We start from the raw sequence: 11,380 nt of genomic DNA, 5'->3' as shown, positions 1-11,380 counted from the left end.
ATGTACACTAGTTATTAGCTTGTCGTGATGTGGGTGAAACTGGGCCAATAGTGTATTGTTTGCTAAGGATTTCTGTAGCTGTCTGTCAGTCTATTAACATACTTCTGAATTTATTCATCTATTATTATGACATGGAGTTATGCTGAGAGTGGGATAAATCAGACCATGTTGGTCTTGGTGTGGACTACATGGTATTTGTCTGGTGTAGACTGCCCCATGGTGGATTGATGTGAGATTGGTTCTGGACAAGCCTTTGTTGTGCTGGTTGAGGCTATCATTGGGTGTTTGTTTTGTAGAGACACCCGGTATTGTGTACAGCAGTGCTGCCCAACTTTGTTCCTAGAGAGCTACCATTTTGCAAATGGAATCGCCAAACTTCATGTTGCACACCAGCTTTTCTAATAATTAGCTAAATAAGAAGCAGTGTTGGGTTAATTAGAACTGGGATTTGGAGAGATGGTAACTCCTCAGGAAAAGGGTTGGGTAGCACTGTTGTTCAGTATTGTTTTTTCAGTTCAGTATTTTTCTTTATATTTTTCTTAATGCCTATTGCGTAGTCACGTGCCAGGTCACAATAATTTCACTGTTCAGAATTACGCTGTGGGAGATATAGTATGGCTTTATATATGGTGGTATCTTGTGGCACATTACCTTACAGCTTAATTTCTGCTGTGTCTGCAGATGTTGAAGTGACTGTAAATCTGTGGTATAGCATACATTTTCAACATTTGACAGCCATTACAAACTCATCTGAATATCAGCTGAATCCAGCTGGCCGGACCCATATCGGGGAGGTACTACATTCTAAAATGTAGTCCGAGTACTGTGGTTTGTTTGAAAATGAATAGTTTCTATGCATTTAACATAAAACTGCATTGGTAGAATATACCTACAAAAACATTGTGTTAACTTGTTACTGTCCAAAAGCGGAAGTCATGTTGCACAGTTGGTCTTTCCATTGACGCTGAAATCCAGAAATTCACGTAAGCCTCCCCAGACAGTCTATGCTTTACATATTATATTGAGTTGTCCTGGAAATGACCTGCACAGATATGAGTTCATATGTGTACCTTGGAATTGTGCACCACTCTACCCTAAACTTTGACTTATTGTGTTAATAGAGATTATAAGTGATCATTGTGAACAAGATGGCTCTGCAAAAATATAATTGTTCTCAACCAAGAGGTAGACATTTTAAAATGCATTTCTGCATTCTTTATGTAAATTGACATTGATACTACCCTGGAAATTGACCTCTATTAGCAAAGGGTAGAAATGTATTTTTGATATATTGTCTATATCATGTGGAGTTTATTGTTTTTGGGAATGATAATTTCAACCCAAAAACTTTTTCTGTAAAGTTCCAGATTGAGGACGATTCTCTATTGCAGTGGTTCTCCAATCTTTTGAAGTATTAACAATATTTACCAAACTCAAATTGTTCACAGACCCCCTCAGAAAACATGAATGCAGTTAAAACATGTAATCTATACTGTGTATCCCAATAAAACTCAAAAATGTATATCAAAGAGAGTAATTCATGATTCAAATCTCATAATGGCCATAGAACACACTAAAAATATATAGTGCCTCTCAAATGTATTCACAGTTTAGTGTGTTCTAATATGAACACACTGGATTTAATTAGGATTTGTTCTGATTACATACAAATATAAAACAGAATATACTATCAACAAACTTTAAACAAACTATCGGTTCATAAACGACTGCTTGCTAATGTTAAGGGTTAAGTTTAGGGATATAATAAAGGTTAGGGTTAGGATATAGGCAAGGGTTAGGCTTGCTAGATAGGTAAAATGTTACAGATAGTCAGTAAACAATCTGTAGAGCATCTACAGGCACTCTCAATATAAAGTGTTAACACAATTCCTAACAATAAAGACAAAGGAAAATGTTCAGCAAGGCAGAATAAGGTTTGTCAAAAGCAGCATTGAGGCTTAGGTTATTATACCATTTCCAGGCCATTATATATCCACCATAGCAAAATAAAGTCCATTATTAAGAAATGGAGAGAATATGGCACAACTGAATCTGTGTAGAATAGGGTGACCTAAAAAACTGAGTATCAGGGCTAAAAGACCACTAGTCAGAGAGGCCACCAAGAGACCAATGGAAACTCTACAAGTTACAGTCTTGGACATCTGAGCAGGGAGACACCCTGAACACTGCAACTATAGTCCAGGTGATTCACAAATGTGACCTTCATGGGAATGTGGCAAAAAGAAACCCATAGAACTACTTGATTGATACCAGTTTGCCAGAAGGCACGTGGGAGTCTCTAAAACGGGGAAGAAGATGCTATGGTCTGATGAGATTAAAATATAATTTTTTGCCATGAATGCTAATCGCTTTGTTTGGAAGATTATTCTTGAATGAATGTGACCCTTACAATATATTTACAACAGATAGATGGCTGACTCTTTAGTGCGGATGTTTAGGATTGTTAGTGAATCTGTATCCAGGTCCAATTGCAGCCTGCCACTGAAAATGCCCATGAATTCGGTTGTCACCAGAGAATCCTCTTGTTGTGCCATCAGGATACATTTTAGGCTAAAGGAGTACCAGAATGCTTGATGATGTTTGTCTAGTTTAGGATGTTTTGGGTCGAGAATCACATTTTCTCACTGCGTTACTTAGATGGGAAGCTGCAGTTCTCACTAAAACAATATACAATATATAAAACAAAAATATTTTTTTAAAATCTGGGATTAGTTACAGATAAAATTAAAGTTGGGACTGAGGCAACAAATGGCTGGAAACGTTGTGTAATGCTAAAAAACTAAATCTGTTGGAATATTACCCCACTAATTAGGTCAATTTGTAACAGGTTAGTAATATGATTGAATATTAAAAAGTAATTCCAGAGAGGATGTGTCAGTCAGATGTGAGGATGAGGAGGGGTTCCACTCTGTGCAGGCAAATAGTGCAACAATTTAAGAACCATGTAAAATAGCAAAGAGTTTGGGAATCTCATCATCTACGGTACATAATAGATTCAGAGAATCCAGAATTGCAGTAAAATAATCAGGTTGCTAAACCTGCCTGCCTGCAATCCAGACCTGTCACCCATTGAAAACATTTGGCACATAGTGAAACTAAAATACTACAAAGGACACACTGAACTGTTGGGCAGCTGACATCCTATATCAAGCAAGAATGGCAAGCAATTGGTCTCCTCAGTTCCCAAACGCTTACAGTTTCGTTGAAAGAAGAAGTGATTCAACATGGTGGTAAACATGCCCCTGTCCCAACTTTTTTTAAATGTGTTGCTTGCGTCAAAAACTAAATGAGTATGTATTTTTCCAAAAACAATAACATGCCTCAGTTTCAACCTGAATTTCAGTGTGTACATGTCTACTCCTTTTTGATTGCTGCTACATTTGTGATGAATGTTCTGCCTCTGAGCATGAAACATACATATAATGTTTGTGAGGTCCTCGCACCAGTCAAGGTCTAACTCCTCCCCGCCACACTCCTCACCTACCACCGTTACGCTCCCACTCCCAGATACACTTGAACGCAGCCAGCAATCCAGATCGCAATCTCCAGAATTCTAAACACCTGTGTCCAGTTTCCTCCCCTATTTAACCTGTCCTCTGTCTTCACTCCCGCGTGAGGTATTGTTTGTAGTGGACTTGCCAAGCCGTTATCGCTCGTAGCATTCACCTGTTTGACTCCCAGCCTGCCATTCCCTCTCTTCCCGTCCCCGTCCTCCAGTGTGATTTAGAGACCTGCATCCTTACCCGTCTGTCTGTTCCCTTGTTTCTCCTCCTGTTGAAACCTGCCTGTGCCGCTGCCCTTACGGACTGATTACCCGGTATCCCGACCTGCCTGCCTGTCCCTGGATTCCTCTATCGTCTACCCTTGTCGGTACTGTCACCTTCGCGGACGGATCGCTCGGTGTCCTGACCTGCCTGCCTGCTTTTGGTTTCTCCGCTTCGTCGCTTCCTGCCTGTGCCTTTGCCTTCGTGGACTGACTTCCTGGTTACCGAACCTACCGGCCCGACTCTACGGTTTTGTCAACCGCCTACTCCTCTGTACTGAAATAAACCGACAGTTGCGTCTCCGCAATTGGAACCACACCCCCCAGGTCTCGGTGTTCATTACAATGTTACTGTCAATATGTGCTTATCACAATACATTCTCCTGTTAAACCCTTTAGAGCGACTCTTAAAAGCATTTACTGTTGAAGTCTAAATAGAGTTTTTGTCTTTGATCAACACCAAAAAAGTCTGTAATGTTTAAGTGAAGGAAAAAAAAAAAAAAAAAAACTACATTTATTACAAATATAAAACAGAAAATAATGGATTTCGTAAGTTTTCACCCCTTGGTTAGCATGCACTAGTGTGCAAAGTGTTTCTCATGATTTCTAGTTAAATACACCTGACTCTGGAAGGTACCAGAGAGGGTTTGTACAGTTCCTAACAAAAACTACTTAGTGAAGACAAAGGAACATTCAAAGCAAATCCGGAACACATTGTTTTCAGGGTTAGGCTATAAGAACTTAAGGCATTAGATATCCACCGATATCCACAGATATTACTAACAAATGGAGATAACTGAATGTTTGTCTAGAACAGGCCGTTCTCAAAAACTGAGTTTACGGCCGAGCTGGAAGACACTGTGCAGACTGCAGCAATAGCCTAGGTGCTACACAAAGGCATATTGTGGGATATTGGCAAAAAGAAAAAACTATTCAGATCAGATCTTGGTTAGAGTTTGTCAGAATGCATCTTAGAGACTCTGTGACCAAGTGGAAGAAGATTTTGTGGTTTGAAAATGTTTTGGCCTCCAATCTAAGCTCTATGTTTTGCTCAAGCCTAACACCATATGTCATCCTGAGAATACCATCATCATGCTACGGGATTCTTCTCTGTGTAATGGCCTGGATTGCTTGTGAATATAGAGGGCAACATATTTGCAGCAAAGTACTTACAAACCCAAAGCGAAAACATTCTGATATGTGCAAGAGACATGGGACTTGCAGGTAAAACCTGCCTAACAACCTACATATTTCACCCCAAACCCCAACTGTCTCCTTACAGATCCAAAACATCAGAGCTTGTGCCAATGTCCAAATATTTATGGAGCACCATAGAAAGGCCTGGAAAAGATACCATTTGAAAAAGTGTGTGCTGAATGTATTTCAATCGCTTCCTAAAATTTTTTGTTACATGCTGCAAATAAAAAAGTGGGATCTGAATTTAGCCCCTGCATGTTGCATGAGGCAGTTATCGGTAGTATTTTACTCAAACTTTACTGTAAATTCACTCCAACTTGTCAATATGACCCTGCCTGATCGTAAAAACTTGACAGCAGGTGTGGGACAAGTCTCCTCCAAACACATCTCTCAAAGCCATTCTGGTTAGTATCACTTATCACTGTGTTAGAACATCCACTGATCCCGTTATCAAGCCACACATGGCTCCAGTACTTTCACTTACGTACACCTTTTCAATCTCAAAACAAGTTGTGTGAATCAGACTTATTACTCATCTATTCATATTTCCCATCAGCATTTTTCTGACTGAGTCATTGTCGTTAGTAGCATATGTTGACTGGCCCACATTCCATTAATGTCTTTGTTGATTTGTTGTGAGCAAAAACATGCCACTGCTTTGTTGCCATTATTATTATTTATTTTTGCCTAGACATATTTATAGATCTAGAGATCTGATAATATGACAAATGTAGAAATAGCATTTGTACATTGTGGCATAAGTGTCTAGAGAGAAAAGTTTGCTCCTCATAAAAGTTCAACAATATGGGCAGACGTGTTAACCTTTATATGGAATAAATGTAGACAACTTTTGATAGGCATTCATAAGGTAGGTAATATTGTTTGCCTTAAGTTTATCTTCTTCATGTATGATGGCCAAACAGGACAAAAGCTGTTCTGAGATCTGTTTTCGGGGAAGTACGAGTGTTGAGAATTGTTAAGATGAGATTTTACGTCTTTGTGTTTCCAGGCAGGGGTTGGCACTGTCTGTCTTGTCATAATGTTTAGAATGGGGAAGCTGGTGCCTTACTGTTGAGTCACATATTGAACTCACCTGCGTCAGACCTATTACTGTAAAGCTTTTTTTTCATTGTATTTTCAGAAACATAGTTATATGAAGTGACCCAACCTATTTTTACAGAGTTCTTTAATTTAAAATGAAAATGTATTTGTTACATGCTCTGTAAACAAAAATCTATGCTTTTATGGGCCCAAAATTGCAGATTTTTAGAAAAGTATTTTTATTCAGCCAGGCATGACTTTAAGAAGTTATTTTATTAGAATGTTTAGCAGCTATGCTGCTCAAAACTGGAGTAAACTACCAGAAAATCTTAGACGTGCCCCAAACATATAGATTTTTAAATCCAGGTTAAAAACACTACTCTTTTTACGCACCTATGAATCAGCACTTAAACTTAACAACACTTTTTAGCGTTACATCTTTTATAGCTTCTTCATAGAATATTTTAATGTTCTTAGTCGTTTGGTTATTATGATATTTTTCTCTTTCTTTGATTAATTTTTTTATTATTTAGTTGTTATTCTATTTCTATGTTGCTATGTTTTAACAATCATTTTTCTGTAATGCATGTTCTGGTGCTATCAGAGAAATAACCTCTGTGTAAATGTAAAAATATGCTGATGATGGGTAATCCAAGTTCTTGTGCTGCTGTTTAAACATCGATGTAGGGTATTATCTCACAAAAGGATGAATATTAAATCCATGTACATGCATGTGCGGCTTGATTTATTGGTGCAGTGGAATTTAATACAGTATCATTATTATGTGCAGTGGAATTTAATACTGTATCATTAGCATTAAAATGTATGTTACCATTTTTCACAGCATTTCCAATTACATTTACATGGGGACATTTAGAAATGTCTGTATATTTGAAAGAAAAGCATGTTTTTTGTGCATTAACCCTCCTGTTGTGTTTCCGGTCATGTTGGGGTGATGTACAGGTATTCTCTCTGAAAAATGTAGTTAATTTAAAATTATTGGCCTAAGGTTCCACGACTTTGTCCACACAGGGCATATGAACATACAAAATACATCTTGATGATAAAAATATCTGGGGTATTTAATTCAACTTTTATACACCTGTGGTGTTCTTGGTTAAAAAATTGGGTTCAGGCATGTATTCATTCACCAGATGGACACTTCCTCTCCCAGACCACCACATTCATGGGTGTTTGAGGACACACACACACATACACACACACACACATATACACAGGAAATGACTGCACAGGGATGCCGCTGTGAGAACAAGGACGGACGTGAAGCCCAACACCGTCCTGGATAACAAGAGGGACAAAGGTGGAGTTGACAGCCGTCATACAGTATATTATTTTTTATCTTTCAAGTCTCATGTACTTTTTCTTCAACTACCAGATTGTTTTATTTGCACCATAAAATGTAACAAGATCTGGTGAAATGCTCATTGAATTTGTGAACAATATGAAGTCAATTCTATACACTTGGATATGTAAATATATTTTAGATGTGATAAATGAAAACAATGCTTTGATGCAATTTTTCACGTTACTATGCAAAACATGACGTTTCACTTGTATCTATTCATTTGGGTTACTGATTGTTGCACTTTTGCAGGTTACTGGCACATAGTCTTGTAAGAGGGCGACGGCGCGTCGGCCCATGGTGGTGGACACGAGGCGCAGAGCTGTAATGCATCCCTTTATTTGGTCGACTTCACTCAGAACAACAAACAAAAGGAGAGTTAAACCGCCAACGGAGGCACACAACGCCAGCAATGAACCACAAACCTATGAATGCAAAGGGCAGCTTAAATAGGGTCCAGGCCAGCAGACTCTGCAGTGAAACCTTCCCAATAGCGGAGGAGACTTTGAAGTTTGGCATGTCTGTAAAAACCCCCACCAACTTCTACAGGTGCACCACTGAGAGCATCCTCTCAGGCTGCATTACTGCCTGGTACGCAGCTGCTCCCCTGCTGATCACAAGGCCCTTCAGAGGGTGGTGAAGTCCGCGGAGAACATCATCGGTTGCCATCTCCCCTCCGTGCAAGGCATCTACCATAAGCGATGCCTTAGGAAAGCATGGAACATCATCAAAGGCTACAGCCACCCAGTCTATGGTCTGTTCACACTGCTGCCGTCTGGTAGACGCTACTGGAGCATCAGGGCATGCACGTCCAGACTCACAGTTTATTCCGTCAGGCCATAAGGCTCCTCACGTGAACATTCCAAATGCTATGATGTCTTTCTATGTACATTAAATGTACTTTAGAATATGTATGTGCCACTCATAGGCATATTACACCTATTTTATAGTTATAACATTCAATACTTTTACCCATATTGTTCTTATTCCCCATTCTACACTCTTTAAAATTGCTGCTAGTTTACAATGTAATGTATATTTTTGTTTTATCGGTAGACATGGCCTTCAGGGGCTTCAGTCTTGTTTATCTTTTCTCCAAAAAGTAGTCTAACGTACCTGGGATGGTTTTTAGAATGAGTGCTTCTTTTTCACAAAAATGGGCCTTGTAAATAGCGATAAATATTATTAATAACAATAGCTTGGTTATTTACAGGACCTACCAGTAATAGTCTGTGTGAGGTTACAAGGTATTAACGATTTCTCCTTTCCCTGCACAGGTATTTAGAATAGTCTATCGTTTGGGTGGCTGACTAGTTGAATGTTAATTTCTCTACCATATGCCGCCTCCAACATTATCAATTTATTTTGTTATTTTATTATTTCTTTCAGAATTTTCTGCCCACCTCTATTTGCACTTCTGGTTAGACGCAAACTACATTTCGTTGTATGGTATTTGTACTCGTTCAATGACAATAAAGTTTAATCTAATCTAATGTAAATTTCAGATATTGATTTTCTACTGGATTGTAAGTCATACAGTATGTTAAAAGATGGATTGATGTGTTTGTTAATTTATCACCTGCAGAAAAAAAAAAATTGTCATCAAAACAAAAGACTTGGGGATACTCTTTATGACCTCAACAAAACATTTTCATCTTAGATGTCGACAACTGACAATGTATTTTTCTAAGCAAGTATAACATTTGTTATCATTAAATATACAATTTCTGTTGTTCCAGATTGATATGTTGTGTAAAGCTGTGTTTATACATAACTTCCGGTACAAAAGCACTTGTTGATGGAAGGAGGATCATTTAAATGGTAAAAAGCTGTTTTCATCACCTGTGATTTGGTGTCAAATCCATTTGATGGAACGCAGTGTCTCCAGGTTTTCAGTCCTACCTTTTACTTTCCTGATTAGTTTCGATTCACGTATCTGTTTTTTCTAGGTCTTAATTTCAAATTGAATTGAATGAAAAACAAACCCCTTATTTAGAGTAAAAGTTGTCAAGTTGATTAATACAAGTGTCAAGACCTAAAAATTGGAGATAGATGCATAGTGGTGCATTCAAAACACCTCTTATTCCAGAAAAAAGTTTATCTACCCCAAACACATAAATCCCAATGATGTCCAGCTGTTGCAGGCGAGACAACCAACTCCTAGTCTCTGTTGATAATTGCCATGCAAAGATGGCCTACACTTATCATAGTATTATTATTGTACACACCCTACAACTTACATGTTCCAAGTTCAACTTTATTTGTCATTACATATTTTCCACTGCAATGTTGGCTCTGAAATGGTTGCTTGCCAAAAAATATCTCAAGCATGCAGGCCTGTATAATAAAAGAGAATAAAAAATAGATTACACATTATAATATAAGAAGAAATGTAAAGAAGTATGTATTAAAGCGCTTGCAGGTACAAGGAAAAAGCAAAAAAGTATACCAGAATGTCTACTGGAATTATTATGTATTTATTAACAAACCACAATACCAATATTGAACATTTTACAAAAAATATAGATATTGTAGAAAGACTACTACATTTAAGGTAAAATTAATCCAAAATTCATATTTTTCTCAAAGATCACTTACCAAGAGATATTCCAGAAGGCACACAGTCATTTTTTCAAACAATCCATTATTCAGCTCTGTTCCAGTCTGGCTAATTACTGTCATGCTTTTGACAGGTGACAACGACAAGGCAGTGGAGGCAGTGTGATGCTTTGGGAATGTTCTCCTGGGAAACCCTGGGTCCGGGCATTCATGTGAACGTCAATATGACACATGCCATCTACCCAAACATTGTTTCAGGCCAGGTACACCCCTTCATGGCAATGGTATTCCCTGATGGCAATGGTCTCTTAGCAAGATATTGCGCCCTGCCACAAGGCATCTCTAGAGTAACACTGAATAGTCATCAGTTCTTATTCATTTAAAAGGGGTGTGGTAAGACTGCTCATTCAATCTCTAAAGGATCCAATTAAGTGTATTAATATCATTCAGACGTGTGTTACAAACCAACAATGACCAGAATCACATACCACGCAATAGAAAAGCACACAATTCTAAAATGTACATGAATTCAAGAAATTCAAACATGCAGACGAACAGGACTTGATGAATCTCCTGCTATATTCTTGGTGCCAGATGCCACAGGACACCTTTGGGGTTTTTGTGGAGACCATGCCTTGGTGGGTCGGCACAGTTTTGGCGGTACGCAGAGGACCAACAGCATATTAAGCATGTGGTCATAATGTTTTGGTTCATTGTTGTATCTTGGTGTCTTTCAGACAATCACATAACAGATTGATGACTCCCTTGTGGAATCTTTCTGATCTTTCTCTGACGTCCAATAAGGTCCAGATCCAGGGGCCAGGATTTTCAATTTTTCTGAATCGAAGAGATATTGGTAGTGGCCGCTGCAATATTAGCCTAAATGAACATAAAATTGACAGTCCTTAGCAACAATTACAAATATGCAAACTAGCCTAAAGAATGTCAGCATTGGATGATTTTTACTTAAGCAATATATGTTTATGTTGACAATACAACTTAATACAACAGAATTATTTAACCTTCTCCCTCTTAACATGGGCTGGATGTGTAATGTGTTTGTTACATTTGCAAAGAATTTAGAGTCACTATTGGATCTCAGTTATTTATGAAATAACAAGTTTAAAAACCAATTTGTTTTGAAAGCATTGGGGACAATTTGGCACATTCATGAGTAGTACATTGTTTTTGTGGATTTTTTTGTCTCGAAAGTCCCAAAAATTGCAGAATGCAAGATAATTTCATGGCCATTGTACATCACCCACAAGGTATATTTGTGCTTTGGGGACACACCTAGTTCTCTGTTATGATGTGCTCAATCATTTGTGAGTTTCATGCTGTTTTTATGGCATATTTGTGACATGTATGCTGTGAATACAAACATTTTAGGCAGCATTCACAAACATTGTTCCGCTATTTTACATCCACAAATATGA

The sequence above is a fragment of the Esox lucius genome, chromosome 25 (assembly GCF_011004845.1).
Source record: "Esox lucius isolate fEsoLuc1 chromosome 25, fEsoLuc1.pri, whole genome shotgun sequence".
NCBI lineage: Eukaryota > Metazoa > Chordata > Actinopteri > Esociformes > Esocidae > Esox > Esox lucius.
The sequence above is the reverse complement of the archived record's forward strand: the minus strand, read 5'-3'. Positions refer to the sequence as shown.